Source organism: Cnephaeus nilssonii (assembly GCF_951640355.1).
Source record: "Cnephaeus nilssonii genome assembly, chromosome: 4".
NCBI classification, from domain to species: Eukaryota; Metazoa; Chordata; class Mammalia; order Chiroptera; family Vespertilionidae; genus Cnephaeus; species Cnephaeus nilssonii.
Window position 1 is genome coordinate 9,160,223 of NC_137075.1, and position 22,336 is coordinate 9,182,558.

Here is a 22,336-nt window from a genome sequence, read left to right on the forward strand (position 1 = left end):
ATCCTAAATGACTCACTAGACCAGATGGAATTAATTGACATCTTCAGAACATTTCACCCCAAAGCCACAGAATATACATTCTTCTCAAGTGCACATGGGTCATTTTCAAAGATAGACCATATGCTGGGTCACAGGCAAAGTCTCTTCAAATTCAAGAAGATAGAAATTATATCAAGCATCTTCTCAGATCACAGTGGCATAAAACTGGAAATCAACTACAATAAATACAATCCAAAGAAATCAAACACATGGAGACTAAACAGTATGCTATTAAACAAGGACTGGGTCACCAGAGAGATCAAGGAAGAAATAAAAAACATCATGACAACAAATGACAATGAAAACACAACAATCCAAAATCTATGGGACACAGCGAAAGCAGTCTTGAGAGGGAAGTTCATAGCTCTACAGGCCTATTGCAAAAAACAAGAAACAATGGTAATAAATTACTTAACCCTACAACTCAAAGAGCTAGAAAAAGAGCAGCAAGAAAAGCCCAGTGTAACCAGAAGGAAGGAAATAACAAAGATCAGAGCGGAGATAAATGACATAGAGACCAAAGAAACAATACATAAGATCAACAAAACCAAGAGCTGGTTCTTTGAAAGGATAAACAAGATTGATGGACCTCTAGCCAGGCTCACCAAGAAGCAAAGAGAGAGGACCCAAATAAACAAAATCAGAAATGAAAGAGGTGAAATAACAACAGACCCCGCTGAGATACAAAGGATTGTTACAAAATACTACGAACAACTCTATTCCAACAAACTGGACAATCTGGAGGAAATGGACATATTCCTAGAAAAATATAACCTTCCAAAAATCAATCAAGAAGAATCTAAACAGCTCAATAGGCCAATAACTATGGACGAAATTGAAGCAGTCATCAAAAAGCTTCCGGCAAACAAAAGCCCGGGGCCTGATGGCTTCACAGGAGAGTTTTACCAAACATTCAAGGAAGAACTAAAACCTATCCTCCTCAGACTATTCCAAAAAATTCAAGAGGAAGGAACACTTCCAAGCTCCTTCTATGAAGCCAGCATCACCCTAATACCAAAACCAGATAAAGACAACACAATGAAAGAGAATTACAGACCAATATCCCTCATGAACATAGATGCCAAAATCCTCAACAAAATTCTAGCAAATCGGCTCCAGCAGTACATCAGAAAGATCATACACCATGACCAAGTAGGATTTATCCCAGGAATGCAAGGATGGTACAATATCCGCAAATCAATAAACATGATACATCACATAAACAAATTGAAAGATAAAAATCACATAGTCATATCAATTGATGCAGAAAAAGCATTTGACAAAATCCAACACCCTTTCTTGATAAAAGCTCTCAACAAGGTGGGAATAGATGGCTCATACCTCAACATAATAAAAGCCATATATGATAAACCCACAGCAAACATCATACTCAATGGACAAAAACTAAAGACATTTCCCCTAAGAACAGGAACAAGACAGGGATGCCCACTCTCACCACTCTTGTTTGACATAGTACTGGAAGTATTAGCCATTGCAATTAGACAAGAAGAAGAAATAAAAGGCATCCAGATTGGAAAAGAACAAGTAAAGCTGTCTTTATTTGCAGACGACATGATCTTGTACATAAAAAATCCGAAAGACTCCGTCAAAAAACTAATAGACTTAATAAATGAATTCGGCAATGTAGCAGGATACAAAATTAACGCCAAGAAATCTATGGCCTTTCTATACACCAATAGTGAACTTACAGACAGAGAGACTAAAAAGGCAATCCCATTTACCATCGCACCAAAAAAATTAAGATACCTAGGAATAAACTTAACTAAGGAGGTAAAAGACCTATACACGGAAAACTACAGGACACTGAAAAAAGAGATAGAGGAAGACGTAAACAGATGGAAGAACATACCATGTTCATGGATTGGTAGAATCAACATCATTAAAATGTCCATACTACCCAAAGCAATCTATAGATTCAATGCACTCCCCATTAAAATACCAACGGCATATTTCACAGACCTTGAAAGAACTCTCCAAAAATTCATCTGGAATAAAAAAAGACCCCGAATAGCCACAGCAATCCTGAGAAAGAAGAATAAAGTAGGAGGGATCTCAATACCAGATTTCAAGCTGTATTACAAAGCCACTGTTCTCAAAACAGCCTGGTACTGGCACAAGAACAGACATATAGATCAATGGAACAGAATAGAGAATCCAGATATTGACCCAAACCACTATGCTCAATTAATATTTGACAAAGGAGGCATGAACATACAATGGAATAAAGACAGTCTCTTCAATAAATGGTGTTGGGAAAATTGGACAGATACATGCAAAAAAATGAAGCTTGATCACCAACTTACGCCATACACAAAAATAAACTCAAAATGGATACAGGAATTAAACATAAGACGGGAAACCATAAAAATACTAGAGCAATCCACAGGCAGCAAAATGTCAGACATATGCCAAAAGAAATTCTTCACTGACACTGCCCCTAGGGCAATGGAAGCTAAAGAGAAAATTAACAAATGGGACTACATCAAAATAAAAAGCTTTTTCACAGCAAAAGAAACCATCAACAAAACAACAAGAAGGCCCACTGCATGGGAGAACATATTTGCAAATGGCATCACTGATAAAGGTTTAATCTCCAACATCTACAGGCAGCTTACACAACTTAATAAAAGGAAGATAAATGATCCAATAAAAAAATGGGCAACAGACCTAAATAGAATCTTTTCAAAAGAAGACAGAAGGAAGGCCAAGAGACACATGAAAACATGCTCAACGTCACTAATTATCCGAGAGATGCAAATCAAAACAACAATGCGGTACCATCTCACACCTGTCAGAATGGCTATCATCAACAAATCAACAAACGACAAGTGTTGGCGAGGATGCGGAGAAAAAGGAACCCTCGTGCACTGCTGGTGGGATTGCAGACTGGTGCAGCCACTGTGGAGAACAGTATGGAGTTTCCTCAAAAAACTGAAAATGGAACTCCCATTTGATCCAGTAATCCCACTCCTGGGAATATATCCGAAGAAACTAGAAACACCAATTAGAAAGGATATATGCACCCCTATGTTCATAGCAGCGCAATTCACCATAGCTAAGATTTGGAAACAGCCTAGGTGCCCGTCAGCAGATGACTGGATCAGAAAACTGTGGTACATCTACACAATGGAATACTATGCTGCCATAAAAAAGAAGGAATTCTCATCATTTGCAGCAACCTGGGAGGAATTGGAGAACATTATGTTAAGTGAAATAAGTCAGTCAATGAAAGAAAAATACCACATGATCTCACTCATTTATGGATGATAAAGAACATTATAAAATTGAACAAAAAGATAGATACAGAGACAGTAAAGCATCAAACAGACTGTCAAATTACAAGGGGAAGGTTAGGGAGAGGTGGGGGAGATAAGAGATCAATCAAAGGACTTGTATGCATGCATATAAGCATAACCAATGGATGCAAAACTCTGGGGGGTGGGGGCATATATGGGAGTGGGGTGTGGGGAGGGCAATGGTAAGATATGTACACATATAATACCTTAATAAAAAAAAAAATGCAAAAAAAAAAAAAAAAAAAAAAGGATGCTCAAGGAACTCAAGAGAAGAATAGAGGAACACAGTGAGAATGCCACACAAAGAAATAGTAAGCATAAAAAAAGGATGTATATAAAAGATAAAAAGTAACCAGTAAGAAATAAAAAAACAATGCTGAAATGAAGACTACACTGCAAGGAATCAACAGCAGATTAGATGAAGCAGAAGATTAAATCAGTAATTTGGAAGACAGGGTAGCAGAAAACATCCAATTTGAACAAGCAAAAAAAAAAAAAAACATTTTTAAAAGGAGAATATTTTAAGGGACTCTTGAACCACACTTACCATAATAATACATCATGGGGTACCAGAAGGAGAAGGGAGAGAGAAAAAAAGATTAAAAACCTATTTGAAGAAATAATGACTGAAAACTTCCCTAACCTGGCACAGAAAATGGACATACAAGTCAAAAAAGTGCAGAGAATCTCAAACAAGATGAACCCAAAGAGCCCAAACCAAGACACATCATACTTAAAATGGCAAAATTTAAAGACAAACAGAATCCTAAAAGCAGCAAGAGAAAGACAGTTAGTTACCTACAAGGGAACTTTCATAAGACTGATTTTTCAACAGAAACTTCGCATGCTACAGATATTGACACAAAATATTCAAAATAATGAAAAACAAGGACCTACAACCAAGACTATCATTTAAAGTTGAAGGAGAGAGGAAAGCAGAGTAGGTGAAAGGTACACTAACCTCCTCCCAAGATCAAATTGGAATTACAACTAAAATACAGAATAATCAACCTGAATAACCAACAGAGACCATCTGAACAAAAGTCTTATAAACAAGGATTTATAGAAGAAGCACATCCAGACTGATAGAAAGTTCAGAGATGTTCCTACATGCCCCAGCTTAGAATATGGAGGGTCATTTCAGCTGCAAAGGTTCCCTCAAGAATATGGGGTTTCAACCCCACACCAGGCTCCCCAGCCATGAGCACCATAGTTGAGAAAAGGCACCCACATAGCATATGGCTGTAAAAATCAGTTGGGATTCTGTCCTCCAGGGAGAGACAGGAGTCTTCTAGAAACACAGGTCTTAAAGGGCCAATGCACAAAATCTCATCACAGCCAACTCACCCTGGGCTTCTGCAGAGGAAGAGTGGAGTGGAATAGAGCCTGTAAGGAGAGACTGGGGCTTTGGGCTCTGGGAAGAGAGCCAAAGGGACAGCTGCCAGAATAACTGCTGCTGAGTCCCTCTCCCATGCTGCATAGGTCATTTTTCTTGGGTGGAGCACTCTCCCCTTTACAGCATCAGCCTGAGGAATGCAATAGCCCCACCTTCTGAACTCTTTGTTGCCCCACAATGCACAGCTCATGCCTTGCTGAGGAGTCAGCTTCCTAGGCTGGAGTGTAGAGGTCTGGGAAGACTCAGTTGTGTTGCTTTGGGATGGGAGCCGTTCCCCCTATTTTTATTTATTTATTTATTTTTAAAGACTGGTGGCTCTGCCTCATAGAGTATTTGCTAGTCTCACCCTCTGAGCTTCCACCAGACAGCAGGCCCAGCCTCCTGACTCCTGGTGGCCCCACCCTGCCAAACACATACATGCTAGGTGATCTAGATAGAATCCGAGACAGACTGAGTTGTGTGGCTCTAGGAAAGAGTCCATTTTTTTCTCTCACATACCAGACCAATGCAGAGCTTTTCCTTCACATGTCAAAATCTTGGTCTATTTGGGCCTGATAAACTCTGCTTGGCTTTGCCCTGATGAGTTCCTGAGACCCCTACCCCACCACAGAGAATTGCAGGCACTCAGTGGGGAATAGCTAGACTTGGTATACCCTGGGGCTTTTGCTGAGTGGCCTCAGACCCAACACGGGCACCTAGTTTGAACCTGAATCAATCTAATGAACTCCACTTGCCCCTACATGGTGACTCACTGAGAACCTACTTCATGCAACTTGAATTACCACCAGAGGCTATTTCAGTGACTGAGCCTAAGAGGCAGCCAATAGGCAGAAGCAGGCAGAGGCAGATCTTGTGATGCCTTGGGTCTTCTACTGAACTGCCCCTGGGATCAGTGTTGTTGGAAGCCATCCTTGGTGCACAGCTTGATCCTTCCAATGCATACCAAGCCAACAGAGGCAGTCATAAACTGAGGAATGCTTTGTAGCTTCAAACAGGTTTCACAGGGCAAGTCACTGGCAACATCTGACATTGAGCTGCACCAAAGTCCCCCCCAAGAGGCCCAAAAATCAACACACCTGGTGGCCAGCTTCAGACATCAGAGCAGGATCTGATAAGCTTCACAAGTAGAATATCCATAGGGAGATCTTGGTAGGTACCAGACCCTGCTGAGGCAAATTTTGCTTCATGTGGTCAACACCTGCACAGCACCTCATGCACTATGGTCAGGGTCTATACTCACAGTTAGCCAGTTTAAGGTTGACCCCATACACAAATGGGCCAATAGGAATCAAAACTCCAATACAATAGGAGAGCCCACATAATACACACAAGGGACATTCTTGGAGCACCCAGCTCAAATGATCAAGGAGACTGTGACACTGGGTCCCAGAGGACACCTACTACATAAGTCCACACTACCAAGACTGGAAATCATAGCAAATCTATCTAATCCATAGAAACAAACACAGAGAAGCAGTAAAAATGGGGAGAAAAAGAAACATACCCCAAATGAAAGAACAGGAGAAATCTCCAGAAAAAGGAGCAAAATGAAATGGAGGAAACCAATTTACCAGATATAGAGTTCAAGAATAATGATTTTCCCCTATGTTCATAGCAGCACAACTTACAATAGCTAAGATTTGGAAACAGCTCAAGTGCCCATCAGCAGATGAGTGGATTAAAAAACTGTGGTACATCTACACAATGGAATATTATGCTGCTGTAAAAAAAGAAAGAACTTTTACCATTTGCAAACAACATGGATGGAACTGGAGAGCATTATGCTAAGTGAAATAAGCCAGTCAGAGAAAGATAAATATCGCATGATCTCACTCATATGGGAGATATAATGAACAACATAAACTGATGAACAAAAAGGCCGGGGAGGTAAGAGGGGTAAGAGATTAACCAAAGAACTTGTATGCATGCATATTAGCATAACCAATGAACACGGACACTGGGGTGGTAGGGGCTTGTCCTGGGGGCTGGGAATGCCTGGAGAGGGGTCAATTGGGAAAAAGAGACATATGCAATACTTTAAACAATTAAAAAGAAGGAAAAAATAACACACACAAATAATAATGGTTTTAACAATGTTCAAGGAACTTAATAATAACTTCAAGGAACATATTAAGAACTTCAACAGCATGAAAAAGAACAACTAACAAATGAAGAGCATAATATCTCAAATGAAGAATATATTACAAAGGAATAAACAGAAGCAGAGGATAAAATCAGTGATTTGGAAGACAAGGTAGCAGAAAATATCCAATCAGAGCATCAAAGAGAAAAAAGAATTTTTTAAAAATGAGGATAGTTTAAAGGACCTTTGAGACAACATGAAATGTAACAACACCACTTCATAAGGCTACCAGAAGGAGAACAAAGATTAAGAGATCAAAAACCTATTTGAAGAAATAATGGATAAAAACTTTCCTAACCTGGTGAAGGAAAAAGACTCAAAGAGGCCCATACAAAGACACATCATAATTAAAATGGCAAAGGATAAGGATAAAGAGAGAATCTTAAAAACAGCAAGAGAAAGATAGTCAGTTACCTACAAGGGAATTCCAACATGAATATCAGCTGATTTATCAACAAAAGCATTTCAGGCCAGAAAAGGTTGGCATGAAATATTCAAAGTGATGAAAATGAAAGACCTATATCCAAGACTACACTACCTAGTAAGGCTATAATTTAAAACTGAAGAAGAAATAAAGTGCTTCCAGATGAGAAAAAGCTAAAGGAGTTCATTACCACCAAACCAGTATTATAACAAATGTTAAAGCGAGGTCTTTAAAAAGAAGGAGGAGGGGAAAAATAGAGAAACATAGTTATAAAGAATAAAATGGCAATAAATATGTACCTATCAATAATCACTTGAAATGTAAATAACTTCAGTGCTCCAATCAAAAGACATTGGGTAGCTGAATGAATAAGAAAACAAGACCAATATATTTACAGTCTACAAGAGACCTCAGAATGAAAGCTACACATAGACTAAAAGTAGAAGGATGAAAACTGAAATTTTGAAAAACTAGGGTACCAATACTTATATCTGACAAAATAGACTTTCAAAGAAATCTATACTAATAAAAGCCTATGTGGTCATCATGCCCTCACACTGTGATGCCCTCGCGCCATGATGCCCTCATGCCCTCACACCTTAACAATCCATCACCAGGAAGCTGTGTGCGCAACAAGCGCACGTGAGTGGGCATGCGCAGTGTGTCCCAGCAGCTCCACATGAGCCATGGGGGCGGGTCCCAGCGGCTCCACATGGCAATACCAGGGGTGGGACCCTCGGCTCCGGCCTACCTTTTTGGGGCAATCCATTGAGGAGCCCCAGAGGGGTAGGCAGGGCCTATCTCTTTGGGAAGATCAATCTTGGGGCTCCCACACTGTGAGAGGGCACAGGCCAGGATGGGGAAACCCCCCCCCTGGGTGCATGAATTTCGTGCACCAGGCCTCCAGTGCTATAATAAGAGACAAAGAAGAACACTGCATAATGATAAAGGGAGCATTCTAACAAGAGGATATAACCCTTGTGAACATTTATGCACCCAACATAGAAACACCTAAATATATAAAGCAATCTTGATGGACATAAAGAGAAAGATTGACAGTAATACAGTCATAATAGGGTATTTTAACACCCTGTTGACATCAATGGATAGATCTTCCAGACAGAAAGTCAACTAAGAAACAGCAGCCTTAAATGACACACTAGGTCAAAGGAATTTAATTAATTTCTTCAGAGCATTTCAGCCCAAAGCAGTAGAATATACATTCTTCTGAAGTGCACATGGAACTTATTCTAGGATAGACCACATGTTAGGACACAAAACAAGTCTCAATAAATTTAAGAACACTGAATTTATATTAATCATCTTCTCTAACCATAATGGTATGAAACTAGAAATCAGTTACAAGAAAAAAACTAGAAAACACACAATCACATGGAAGCTAAATATGCTTTTACAATAAATATTGGATGGATTGACATTGAGGTCAAGGAATAAATAAAAAGATACCTTGAGACAATTGAAAATAAAAACACTATGACCCAAAATGTATGGGATAGTGAAAACAGGCCAAAAAAGGAAAATTCATAGCATTACAGACTACTGCAAGAAACAAGGAACATTTCAAATAAACTATCTAACATTACAACTAAAGGAACTAGAACAGGAATAACAAACAAAGCCCAAAGTTAATAAAGGGAAGGAAATAATAAAGATCAGAGCAGAGATAAACATCATGGAGTCTAAAAAGCAATTCAAAAGATCAATGAAACCTAGAGCTGATTCTTTTAAAAGATAAAGAAAATTAATAAACCTTTAACCAGACTCATCAAGATTAAAAAAGAACACAAATAAAATCAGAAATGAAAGAGAAGTGAAAACTAATACCAAAGAAATACAAAAGATTGTAAGAAAATACTACAAACAATTACATGCCAACATATTGGACAATCTGGAAGAAATGGATAAATTCCTAAAACAAACACTCTTCCAAGACTAAAATCAAGAAGAAGTAAAAAATTTGAACAGACCAGTTACTACAAACATCGAATCAGTAATTTAAAAATTCCCCCAATAAACTACAGTCCAGGACTGATGGCTTCACAGGTGAATTTTACCAAACATTCAAAGACGAATTAACACTATTCTTCTCAAATAATTTCAAAAAATTTTAAGAAGAGTGAAAGCTCTTGGTCTATTTTATGGAACCAATATTACTCTGGTTCCAAAACCCAATGAACACATTACAAGAAAAGAAAATGTTTAGGCCAATATCCCTGATAAATATAGATGCAAAAATCATCAACAAAATATTAGCAAACTTAATTCATCAATACATTACAAAGATGGATCAAGTGGAATTTATTCTAAGGATGCAAGTTTGGTTCATTATTCATAAGTCATTTAATATGATACACCACTTAAAAATAAAAGGTAAAAAGCATATCATCATATCAATAACTGCAGACAAAGCATTTGACAATTATCCAGCATCCATTCATGAAAAAAAGAACAACTCTCAGAAAAGTGGGAATAGAGCAAACATACTTCAACTAATAAAAGCTATATATGACAACCCCCCAGCTACCTTTCTTCTCCATGAGGAAAAGCTAAAAGCGTTTTCATTAAACACTATGTTGAATAAAATGCCACTTTTATTCAACATGGTATTGAAAGTCTTAGCCACAGTAATCAGACAAAAAATAAATAAATAAAAGTCATCTAAATTGGAAAGAAATAAGTAAAACTATCATTAATTTCAGATGACATGATACCCTAAAAATTCTGCAAAAAAACTATTAGAACTGATAAATGAATTCAGTAATGTAGTGAGATACAAAATTAATATTCAGAAATTGGTTGCTTTTTATTTTATTTTTAATATGCTTTAATTGATTGCAGATAAAGGAAAGGAAAGGCAGAGAGAGAAACATCAATGATGTGAGAGAAACATCAATTGGCTGCCTTCTGCATGCCCCCAATGGGAATTGAGCCCACACCTAGGCATGTACCCAGACCAGGAATCAAACCATGACCTCCTGGTTTACGAGTTGATGCTCAACCACTGAGCTACACCAGCTGAGCTTGGTTGTATTTTTACACACCAATAACAAGCTATCAGAAAGAAAAAGTAAGAAAACAATTCCATGTGAAATTGCATCCCAAAACAAAAAAAAACAAAAAACTTGGAATAAATTTAACCAAGGGAATAACAGACCTGTACTTGGAAAATCAGAAGACTGTAAAGAAATTGAAGGAGATACAAATAAATGGCAGCATATACCATGTCATGGATAAGAAGAATCAATATTGTTAAAATGTCCATACTCCTGAAGCAATCTATAGATTCAGTGCAATCTCTTTCAAAATACCAGTGGAATTTTTTACAGAATTAGAACAAATAATTCTAAAATTTATATGGAACTACAAAAGACCTCAAATAGCCACAACAATTTTGTTAGACATATTTCTGGGAGTGTTAGCCATAGCAATTAGACAAGAAGAAGAAATAAAAGGCATCCAAATTAGAAAAGAAGTAAAACTGTCATTATTCACAGATGACATGATACTATACATAGAAAACCCTAAAGACCCCATCAAAAAACGACTAGATTTAATAAATGAATTTGGCAATGTAGCAGGATACAAAATTAATGCCAAGAAATCTATGGCATTTCTATACACCAATAGTGAATTTACAGAAAGAGAAACAACAAAAACAATCCCATATACCATCGCACGAAAAAAATTAAGATACCAAGGAATAAACTTAACTAAAGAGGTAAAAGACCTGTACTCAAAAAACCATAGGACATTGAAAGAAGAGATAGAGGAAAACATAAACAAATGGAAAAACATCCTGTGTTCATGGATTGGTAGAATCAACATCATTAAAATATCCATACTACCCAAAGCAATCTATAGATTTAATGCAATCTCCATTAAAATACCAACGGTATATTTCACAGACCTAGAATAAACTCTCAAAAAATTCATCTGGAATAAAAAAAGACCACGAATAAACACAGCAACCTTGAGAAAGAAGAATAAAGTTGGAGGGATCACAATACCAGATATCAAGCTATATTACAAAGACACTGTTCTGAAAACTGCCTGGTACTGGCACAAGAACAGACATATAGACCAATTGAACCAAACAGAGAACCCAACAACCAACCCAAGCTACTTTGCTCAATTAATATTTGACAAAGGAGGCAAGACCATACCATGGGAATCAAGATAGTCTCTTCAATAAATGGTGTTGGAAAAATTGGATAGATACATGCAAAAAAATGAAACTAGACCACCAACTTACACCATACAGAAAAATAAACTCAAAATGGATAAAGGACATAAATGTAAGATGGGAAACCATCAAAATCCTAGAAGAATCCATAGGCAGCAAAATATCAGACATATGATACCAAAGCAATATATTTACTGATACAGCTCCTAGGGCAATGGAAACTAAGGAGAAAATAAACAAATGGGACTACATCAAAATAAAAAGCTTCTGCACAGCAAAAGAAACCATCAACAAAATAACAAGAAAGCCCTCTGCATGGGAGAACATATTTGCCAATGTTATATCAGATAAGGACCTAATCTCCAAAATTTATAGGGAACGCATACATCTTAACAAAGGGAAGATAATCCAATTAACAAATGAGCAAAGGACCTAAATAGACACTTTTCAAAAGTGGGCATACAGAAGGCCAAGAGACATATGAAAATATGCTCAAAGTCACTAATCATCCCAGAGATGCAAATCAAAACAACAATGAGGTACCATCTCATACCTAACAGAAAGGCTATCAACAAATCAACAAACGACAAGTGATGGCGAGGATGTAGAGAAAAGGGAACCCTTGTGCACTGCTGGTAGGAATGCAAACTGGTGCAGTCACTATGGAAAACAGTATGGAGTTTCCTCAAAAAATTAAGAATGGAACTCTCTTTTGACCCAGTAATCCCACTTTAGACATATATCCCAAGAAATGAAAAACACCAATCAGAAAGGATATATGCACCCCTATGATCATAGCAGCTTAATTTACAATAGCTAAGATTTGGAAACAGCCTAAGTGCCCATCAGCAGATGAGTGAATTAAAAAATGGTGGTACATCTACACAATGAAATACTATGCTGCTGTAAAAAAAAAAAAGGAACTCTTACCATTCACAACAGAATGGATGGACCTGGAGAGCATTATGCTAAGCAAATTAAGTCTGTTAGAAAAGGAGCTCTTCACTCCACCACAGAAAGGTCAGATTTCGCCAGGGATAAGGTGAGGTCTCTGGTCCTGGCAGGAGAGAGAAATGCGTGCACTGCGGGAGCTGGAGGACCGGGGAAGTCTTTGCCTAGAAGAGTCCGTGGCTGTTGGGGCTGGCATGATCCTTGAATGTGGAAGGGGGTCCTCAGAGCTGCTAACAGAAGGGATCTCTAAAAAGCAACCCATTTTGATCTGGCGCTCAGGGATAGCCAAGGAGTTTCAAAGGTGTGCAGGCTGCTTAGACTTGCACACGTACCCATTGCTTGTGCATTTGGGCTTTTTCCTCTTCATTTCCTTGCTTCTGATTACTAAGCAAGGATCACCCAGTTGGGGATGCCCTGAGAGACTGCAGGGGGAAGTTGTTTTTCTGGAACCTGGGGATCGGAGCGGGAAGCGACCATAGGAGAGCCAGCTCTGGGGCAGCCCACCTCCACAAACTGGTATTGAGTGCCACAGAGAAAGAAGGCTAGAGAGGCCATAGAGAACCAGAAGTCAATCCAGAAACGCTGTCACCCAGGGGCTGAATCACAAATTGACTCTTGTGAAATCAAAAATAAAGGAATAGGAGGAATTAAGACACCGTCTGCTTAAAAATCAGGACTGGCTTACAACACTGAGGAGCAGTGGAACGCAGGGAACTGCAATACTGTCCTGACTGGGAAACAACTTGCAAAACAGAACAATAGAGGAAGTGAATGACCTTCACTACTGCACATTTTTTTAAAAATTTTTAATTTTAATTTTTTTCATTTTCATTTTTTGCATCTTTTACTTAAGAAACTAATTTTTTTTCTTTTTTCCTCACTTGATTTTACATTTTTAATTATTACATTTTTATTTTCAATCAGCATTATTACTACTACTATTTTACCTTTTTTTTAAGTGTCACTTTATTTTCTCTTTATTTTACTTTGGGATTAGTGCTCTACATTCTATTTTCATCTTTCTTTAGCATCATTTTTCCCTATCTCAACTCTACCTTTATGTCATCACTCTCATCCTAACCTTTCCCCTTTTAGTGTCCTGTTTATCTTAACCCTTTCCTGCTTTAGATTTTCCCCATTCTTTCTGTTTACCCCCTGCTAAAATTTCACCCTACTTATATATCTAATTTCTAATCCCCTGCACCAAGTCCATACATACCTCTCTCTCCGCTGTCTTAACTATAAAAAAAAATTGTTTTCCTCTCTGTCTTCTTGTTGTTTGCTTGAATGTTGATTATATCAAATTTTTATGCTTTTTTTTGTGAGATTGTTTTGCTTATTCTTTTTTTGTTTGTTTTTTTTTGTTTGCTTTGTTTTTGTTTGTTTTTTACTTCTGTTTTTCCTTGCCTCGCTTGATATTATTAGTTGGTGTAGTTTGTATTAATATCCAGGTACTTGTTGCTGGCATTTGTTGGGATTAGTGGTTGTTCTATTGGAGTTTTCTCCCCAAATATATAGTTTGTTCACCTCTTCTCTCTTAGTGTCGTTCTTGTCTCTCTTACTTTTTTTTTTCCTTTTCCCAATTTCATTTTTACACTCCTTTTTTTTTCTTTCTTTTTACTCTTCTTTCTCTCCTATCCCCTAATTTGCCTTTCTCTGGCGGTCACCTTTATTGGAGGTTATTAATATCGTGAATACATTTCTGTTCACTGCCTTGTGTGTTGTACCTGGTTGTGTTGTATTTTGTGCCTTTAAATCAATGCAGGAGAGAGAGAACTACGTAATCAGACATCCTGAGAAGAGAGACCATGGGGAGACAAAGAAACAGCCCGCATATGAAAGAAAAGCATGCATAACCAGAAAAGGAAGTTATCGAATTAGAGGCAAGCAACCTATCAAAGAAAGAATTCAGAGAAATGGTCATAAGATGGCTGAAAAGAATGGAAGACAAATTCGACAATATGAGTAAGAACCAAGAGGAAATGAAGAAAAACCAAGAAGAAATGAAAAATGACATTGCTGCTGTAAAGAACTCAATAGAAAGCATCAAGAGTAGACTAGAAGAAGCAGAGGACTGCATCAGTGAGCTAGAAGACAAGATGGAGAAAAATACCCAAGTAGAGCAGCTTCTAGAAAAAAAAAAAATTAAAAAGCAGGAGGAGAGCCTAAGGGAACTTTGGGACAACACAAAACAAAACAATATCCACATAATAGGGATTCCAGAAGGAAAGGAAACTGAGCAAGGAATAGAAAACCTGTTTGAAGAAATAATGACAGAAAACTTTCCTGATATAGGGAAGAAAAAACCCACACAAATCCAAGAAGATCACAGAGTCCTAAGCAAAATGAACCCCAAAAGACCAATGCCAAGGCACATTATAATTAAATTGGCAAACACCAACAACAAAGTAAGAATCTTAAAAGCGGCCAGAGAGAGACAGAAAGTTACATACAAAGGATCCCCCATCACACTAGCAACTGATTTCTCAACAGAAACTCATCAGGCCAGAAGAGAATGGAATGAAATATACAAAGTCATGCAAAGGAAGGGTCTCAATCCAAGAATACTGTACCCAGCAAGGCTATCAATCAAAATTGAAGGTGAAATCAGGAGCTTCACAGACAAAAAAGGACTAAGGGAATTTATCACCACTAAACCAGCAATGCAAGAAATGCTAAAGGGTCTGCTGTAAAAAAAAAGAAATAGGAAGGGAAGAAGGAACACAGGGGAATAGAATAAAAATGGCAACAAATAAGTACCTATCAATAATAACTTTAAATGGATTAAATGCCCCAACCAAAAGACATAGGTTAATGGTCTGGATAAGAAAAAAAGACCCATATATCTGCTGTCTACAAGAAACCCACCTCAGAAAAAAAGACGCACACAGACTGAGGGTGAAGGGATGGAAAAAGGTTTTCCAGGCAAATGGAAATGAAAACAAAGCTGGGGTAGCAATACTTATATCTGACAAATTAGATCTCAAAGTAAATGCCATAACAAGAGATAAGGAAGGCCACTTCATAATACTAAAGGGAGCAATCCAACAAGAAGAAATAACTCTGGTAAACATATATTCACCCAATATAGGAGCACCCAAATACATAAAAAAACTCCTGGAGGATATCAAGGGAGAGATTAACAGCAATAAAATCATAGTAGGAGACTTTAATACCCCATTATCACCATTGCACAAATCCTCTAAACAAAAAATCAGCAAAGAAACGTCAATCCTAAATGACTCACTAGACCAGATGGAATTAATTGACATCTCCAGAACATTTCACCCCAAATCCACAGAATATACATTCTTCTCAAGTGCACATGGGTCGTTTTCAAAGATAGACCATATGTTGGGACATAGGCAAAGTCTCTTCAAATTCAAGATGATAGAAATCAAATCAAGCATCTTCTCAGATCACAGTGGCATAAAACTGGAAATCAACTACAATAAAAACAATCCAAAGAAATCAAACACATGGGGACTAAACAGCATGCTATTAAACAATGACTGGGTTACCAGAGAGATCAAAGAAGAAGTAAAAAACATCATGGCAACAAATGACAATGAAAACACAACAATCCAAAATCTATGGGACACACCGAAAGCAGTCTTGAGAGGGAAGTTGATAGCTCTGCAAGCCTACTGCAAAAAACAAGAAACAATGGTAATAAATTAACTAACCCTACAACTCAAAGAGTTAGAGAGAGAGCAACAAGAAAAGCCCAGTGTAAGCAGAAGGAAGGAAATAATAAACATCAGAGCAGAGATAAACGACATAGAGACCAAAGAAACAATACAAAAGATCAACAAAACCAAGAGCTGGTTCTTTGAAAGGATAAACAAGATTGATGAACCTCTACCAGGCTCACCAAGAAGCAAAGAGAGAGGACCCAATTAAACAAAATCAGAAATGAAAGAGGTGAAATAACAACAGACCCCGCTGAAATACAAAGGATTGTTAAAAAATACTATGAACAACTCTATTCCAACAAACTAGACAACCTGGAAGAAATTGACATATTCCTAGAAAAATATAACCTTCCAAAACTCAATCAGGAAGAATCTAAACAGCTCAATAGGCCAGTAACTATGGAAGAAATTGAAGCAGTCATCAAAAAGCTTCTGGCAAACAAAAGCCCTGGGCCAGACGGCTTCACAGGAGAGTTTTACCCAACATTCAAGGAAGAACTAAAACCTACCCTCCTTAGACTATTGCAAAAAATTCAAGAGGAAGGAATACTTCCAAGCTCCTTCTATGAAGCCAGCATCACCCTAATACCAAAACAAGATAAAGATAACACAATGAAAGAAAATTAGAGGCCAATATCCCTCATGAACATAGATGCCAAAATCCTCAACAAAATTCTAGCAAATCAGCTCCAGCAGTACATCAGAAAGATCATACACCATGATCAAGTAGGATTTATCCCGGGGATGCAATTATGGTACAATATCCACAAATCAATAAATGTGATACATCACATAAACAAATTGAGGGATAAAAATTACATAGTCATATCAATTGATGCAGAAGAAGCATTTGACAAAATCCAACACCCTTTCCTGATAAAAACTCAACAAGGTGGGAATAGAAGAATCATACCTCAACATAATAAAAGCTATATACGATAAACCCACAGCAAACATCATACTCAATGGGCAAAAACTAAAACCATTTCCCCTAAGAACAGGAACAAGACAGGGATGCCCACTCTCACCACTCCTGTTTGACATAGTACTGGAAGGATTAGCCATTGCAATTAGACAAGAATAAGAAATAAAAGGCATCCAAATTGGAAAAGAAGAAGTAAAGCTGTCCTTATTTGCGGATGACATGATATTGTACATAAAAAACCTGAAAGACTCCATCCAAAAACTAATACACTTTTAATAAATGAATTCAGCAATGTAGCAGGATACAAAATTAATGCCAAGAAATCTATGGCCTTTCTATACACCAATAGTGAACTTACAGAAAGAGAGACTAAAAAAGCAATCCCATTTACCATCACACCAAAAAATTAAGATACCTAGGAATAAACTTAACTAAGGAGGTAAAAGACCTATACGCGGAAAACTATAGGACACTGAAAAAAGAGATAGAGGAAGTCGTAAACACATGGAAGAACATTCCATGTTCATGAATTGGTAGAATCAACATCATTAAAATGTCCATACTACCCAAAGCAATCTATTGATTCAATGCACTCCCCATTAAAATACCAATGGCATATTTCAGACCTAGAAAGAACTCTCCAAAAATTCATCTAGAATAAAAAAAGACCCCGAATAGCCACAGCAATCTTGAGAAAGAAGAATAAAGTAGGAGGGATCTCAATACCAGACCTCAAGCTGTATTACAAAGCCACTGTTCTCAAAACAGCCTGGTACTGGCACAAGAACAGACATATAGATGAATGGAATAGAATAGAGAATCCAGATATCGACCCAAACCACTATGCTCAATTAATATTTGACAAAGGAGGCATGAACATACAATGGAGTCAAGACAGTCTCTTCAATAAATGGTGTTGGGAAAATTGGACAGATACATGCAAAAAAATGAAACTAAACCACCAACTTACACCATACACAAAAATAAACTCAAAATGGATCAAGGACTTAAACATACGATGAGAAACCATAAAAATACTAGAGGAATCCACAGGCAGCAATATCTCAGACATATGCCAAAAGAAATTCTTCACTGATACTGCACCTAGGATAATGGAAGCTAAAGAGAAAATAAACAAATGGGACTACATCAAAATAAAAAGCTTTTTTCCAGCAAAAGAAACCATCAACAAAACAACAAGAAGGCCCACTGTATGGGAGAACATATTTGCAAATGTTATCACTGGTAAAGGTTTAATCTCCAACATCTACAGGAGGCTTATACAACTTAATAAAAGGAAGATAAGTGATCCAATAAAAAAATGGGCAACAGACCTAAATAGAATCTTTTCAAAAGAAGACAGAAGGAAGGCCAAGAGACACATGAAAACATGCTCAAAGTCACTAATTATCCAAGAGATGCAAATCAAAACAACAATGAGGTACCATTTCACATCTGTCAGAATGGCTATCATCAACAAACTACAAGTGTTGGCGAGGATGTGGAGAAAAAGGAACACTCATGAACTGCTGGTGGGAATGCAGACTGGTGCAGCCACTGTGGAGAACAGTATGGAGTTTTCTCAAAAAACTGAAAATGAAACTCCCATTTGACCCAGTAATCCCACTCCTAGGAGTATATCCTAAGAAACTAGAAATACCAATCAGAAAGGATATATGCACGCCTATGTTCATAGCAGCACAATTTACAATAGCTAAGATTTGGAAACAGCCTAGGTGACCATCAGCAGATGACTGGATCAGAAAACTGTTGTACATCTACACAATGGAATACTACGCTGCCATAAAAAAGAAGGAATTCTTACCATTTGCAGCAACTTGGGTGGAATTGGAGAACATTATACTAAGTGAAATAAGCCAGTCAATGAAAGAAAAATACCACATGATCTCACTCATTTATGGATAATAAAGAACATTATAAACTGATGAACAAAAAGATAGATACAGAGACAGTAAAGCATCAAACAGACTGTCAAATTACAGCGGGAAGGTTAAGGAGAGGTGGGGGAGTTAAGAGATCAACCAAAGGACTTGTATGCATGCATATAAGCATAACCAATGGATGCAAAACTTGGGGGGTGAGGGCATATATAGGACTGGGGGGAACAATGGTAAGATATGTACACATATAATACCTTAATTAAAAAAATGGGAAAAAAATAAAAATAAAATAAAATATTAAAACTAAAAATAAATAAATAAATACGTCAGTCAGAGAAAGATAAATACCACATGATCACACTCACTTGTGGAATATAATGAACAATGTAAACTGATGAACAAAAATTGATCCAGAGACAGAGAAGCTTTTAACAGACCATCAAACTTCAGAGGAAAGGCAGGGAAGGTAAGAGATCAACCAAAGGATTTGTATGCATACATATAAGCATAACCAATGGACACAGACACTAGGGAGTTGAGGGCATATGCTGGGGCTTAGGGGTGCCCAGAGAGAGGCCAATGGGGAGAAAAAAAAGAGATATATGTAATACTATATGTAATATTTTAAACAATAAAGAATTTAAAAATAAGTATAAGTCCCAAAACCATAAGAATCTTAAAATAAAACTTAGGCAGTCAACTCTTTCATATTGCTCTTTGTAATATTTTTTGATATATCTCCTTAGGCAAGGGAAACAAAAGAAAAAAATAAACAAATGGGACTACACCAGACTTGAATATTTTTGCACAGCAAAGGAAACCATCAACAAAATGGAAAGACAACGTACTGAATGGGACAAGATATTTGCCAAGATAAGTTATATTAGGTCTTAATATCCAAAATTTATCAAGAAATTACACTACTTAACACCAAAAGAACCAAGCAATCCAATTTAAAAATGGGGTAATTTAATTTTTTTAAAATGCAACCGCTGTGTTAAATTTTTTTTATCATTATCACTTGAAAGAGTAAAATAGGCTTTATTTATTAAAAAATAATGGACAGAGGATCTGACAGACGTTTCTCCAAAGAGGACATACAGATTGCCAATAGACTTATGAAATGATGCTCAATGTCACTAATTGTCAGAGAAATGTAAATCAAAACCACAATAAGATATTACCTCATACCTATCTGAATGATTATTATCAATAAATCAACAAACAACAAGTGCTGGCAACAATGTGTAGAAAACAGAACCCCCATGCACTGTCAGAAGAATTGCAAATTGGTACAGCCACTGTTTAAAATAGTATGTATATTCCTTTAAAAAATTAAAAATGAAACTACCTTATAACCCAACAATTCCATTTCTGGGTATTTATTTGAAGAAATTATAACACTAATTCAAAAATATATATGCATCTCTTTGTTCACTGCAGTGTTATTTACAATAGCCAAGTATAGAAGCAACCTAAATGTCCAACAGATGAATGGAAAAAGAAGATGTGGTACATACATACAATGGAATATCACTCATTTATAAAAAGAAATGAAATATAACTATTTGCAACCACAAGGATATACCGCGAGTGTATTTTGCTAAGTAAAATAAGTCAGGCAGAGAAAGACAAATACCATATGAGTTCATTTATACGTGGAATCTAAAAAACAAAATAAATGAACAAACAAAACTGAAAGAGATACAGAGAACAAATTGATGGTTATCAGGTGAGAATGGGCCTTAAGGGTTGGATGAAAAAGGCAAAGGGATTAAAACTTACAAATTGGCAGTTACAAAATAGTCACAGGGATGTAAATACAGCATAGGGAATATAATCCTATCTAATAAAGAGGGAATATGCTAATTGACACTCACACCGTGGTAAAGATGGCGGTGCCCAGAGCCAATAGGAGGGAATATGCTAATTGACTGTCCTGCCCTCAAAGATGGTGGCACCCACAGCCAATAAGGAGGGAATATGCTAATTGACTGCCACGCCCTCAAAGATGGCGGCACCCATAGCCACAAGATGGTGGCACCCAGTTCCCTCAGCCCTGCCTGCGGGCCCAACCTTGCTGTGCACCTGCCTCCAGAATCCCCCAGTCCCCTCAGGCCCCCAGCCACCCAAGGCTGGCCCAAGGTGCAGGCAAGCATCAGATGGTGGCTGCCCAGCCGCACAGGGCCCCCAAGGCTCAGGTAACCAGAGCCAGCCGAGACTTGCACTGCCGGCTGTGGCAGCAGCAGAGGTGTGATGGGGCGTTGCCTTCCCCTGATCACCAGGTTGCCTCCCACCCCTGAGGGCACCCAGACTGTGAGAGGGGGCAGGCCAGGCTGAAGGACCCCCCACTCCAGTGCATAAATTTTCAGGCACCGGGCCTCTAGTAAATAATATTGTAATAACTATGTGGTTCCAGATGGATACTAGACTATCATGGTGCTCACTTCATAAGTTATATAAATATCTAACCACTATACTGTACACCTGAAACTCATATAATATTGCATGTGAACTATAATTAAAATATATATTAAAAATAAAATTTAAAAAATAAGTAGAGCCTGGAATATTTGTGTATGCATTTTACAAAGTGTAGACTGTAGCCCTAACCGGTTTGGCTCAGTGGATAGAGCATCAGCCTGTGGACTCAAGGGTCCCAGGTTCGATTCCAGTCAAGGGCATGCACCTTGGTTGCAGGCACATCCCCAGTGGGGAGTGTGCAGGATGCAGCTGATCAATGTTTTTCTCTCATCGATGTTTCTAACTCTCTATCCCTCTCCCTTCCTCTGTGTAAAAAATCAATAAATTATATATTTTTAAAAAACTTTAAAAAAATTTGTTAAAAAGTGTAGACTGTATGCCTAAACAGCATGCACAATATCTGTACATGCTGATTTCCTCGTTACTGTTGGTGTGTGCTTTTGGACAGTTGAGGAAGTTGAAACTAGCTACATTTCTACATTGGTCATAACTCTGTTCAGTATTTAAGTACGATAACAAAGTCAAATTTTTATTGAGAAAGCAGCACATTCCTACTGGCTAGAAGCTACTAGAGAACAGGCCCCCACTCTTGTCTTATTCTCAAACATCAAGAGAACTGTACATTATCTCCAGCCGCATAAAGTGAAATGTATGCCCAAAACTGTAAAATAGTAAACAGATTGCAAAACTGAATAACAAGCTGAAAAAAAGTAGATCGAACTAAATTTAAAGAATTTTAAAAGTGGTCTTTGATTAATGTTGGATACCTTTCATCTACAAACTCAAAGGTATGGGAATACCTGCCAGCAGTGGAATGAAGTCCTCTGGGAGTTAAGGTAAAATGACCCCAGGATATA

The 22,336-nt window shown here is 37.6% G+C and overlaps 1 protein-coding gene across 4 annotated transcripts in view; it reads left to right on the forward strand.

Annotated features, from left to right (window-relative positions):
• Positions 1-22,336, forward strand: part of NRP1 (neuropilin 1) — a 176,388-nt gene that overhangs the window by 132,776 nt on the left and 21,276 nt on the right. The window lies entirely within an intron of this gene.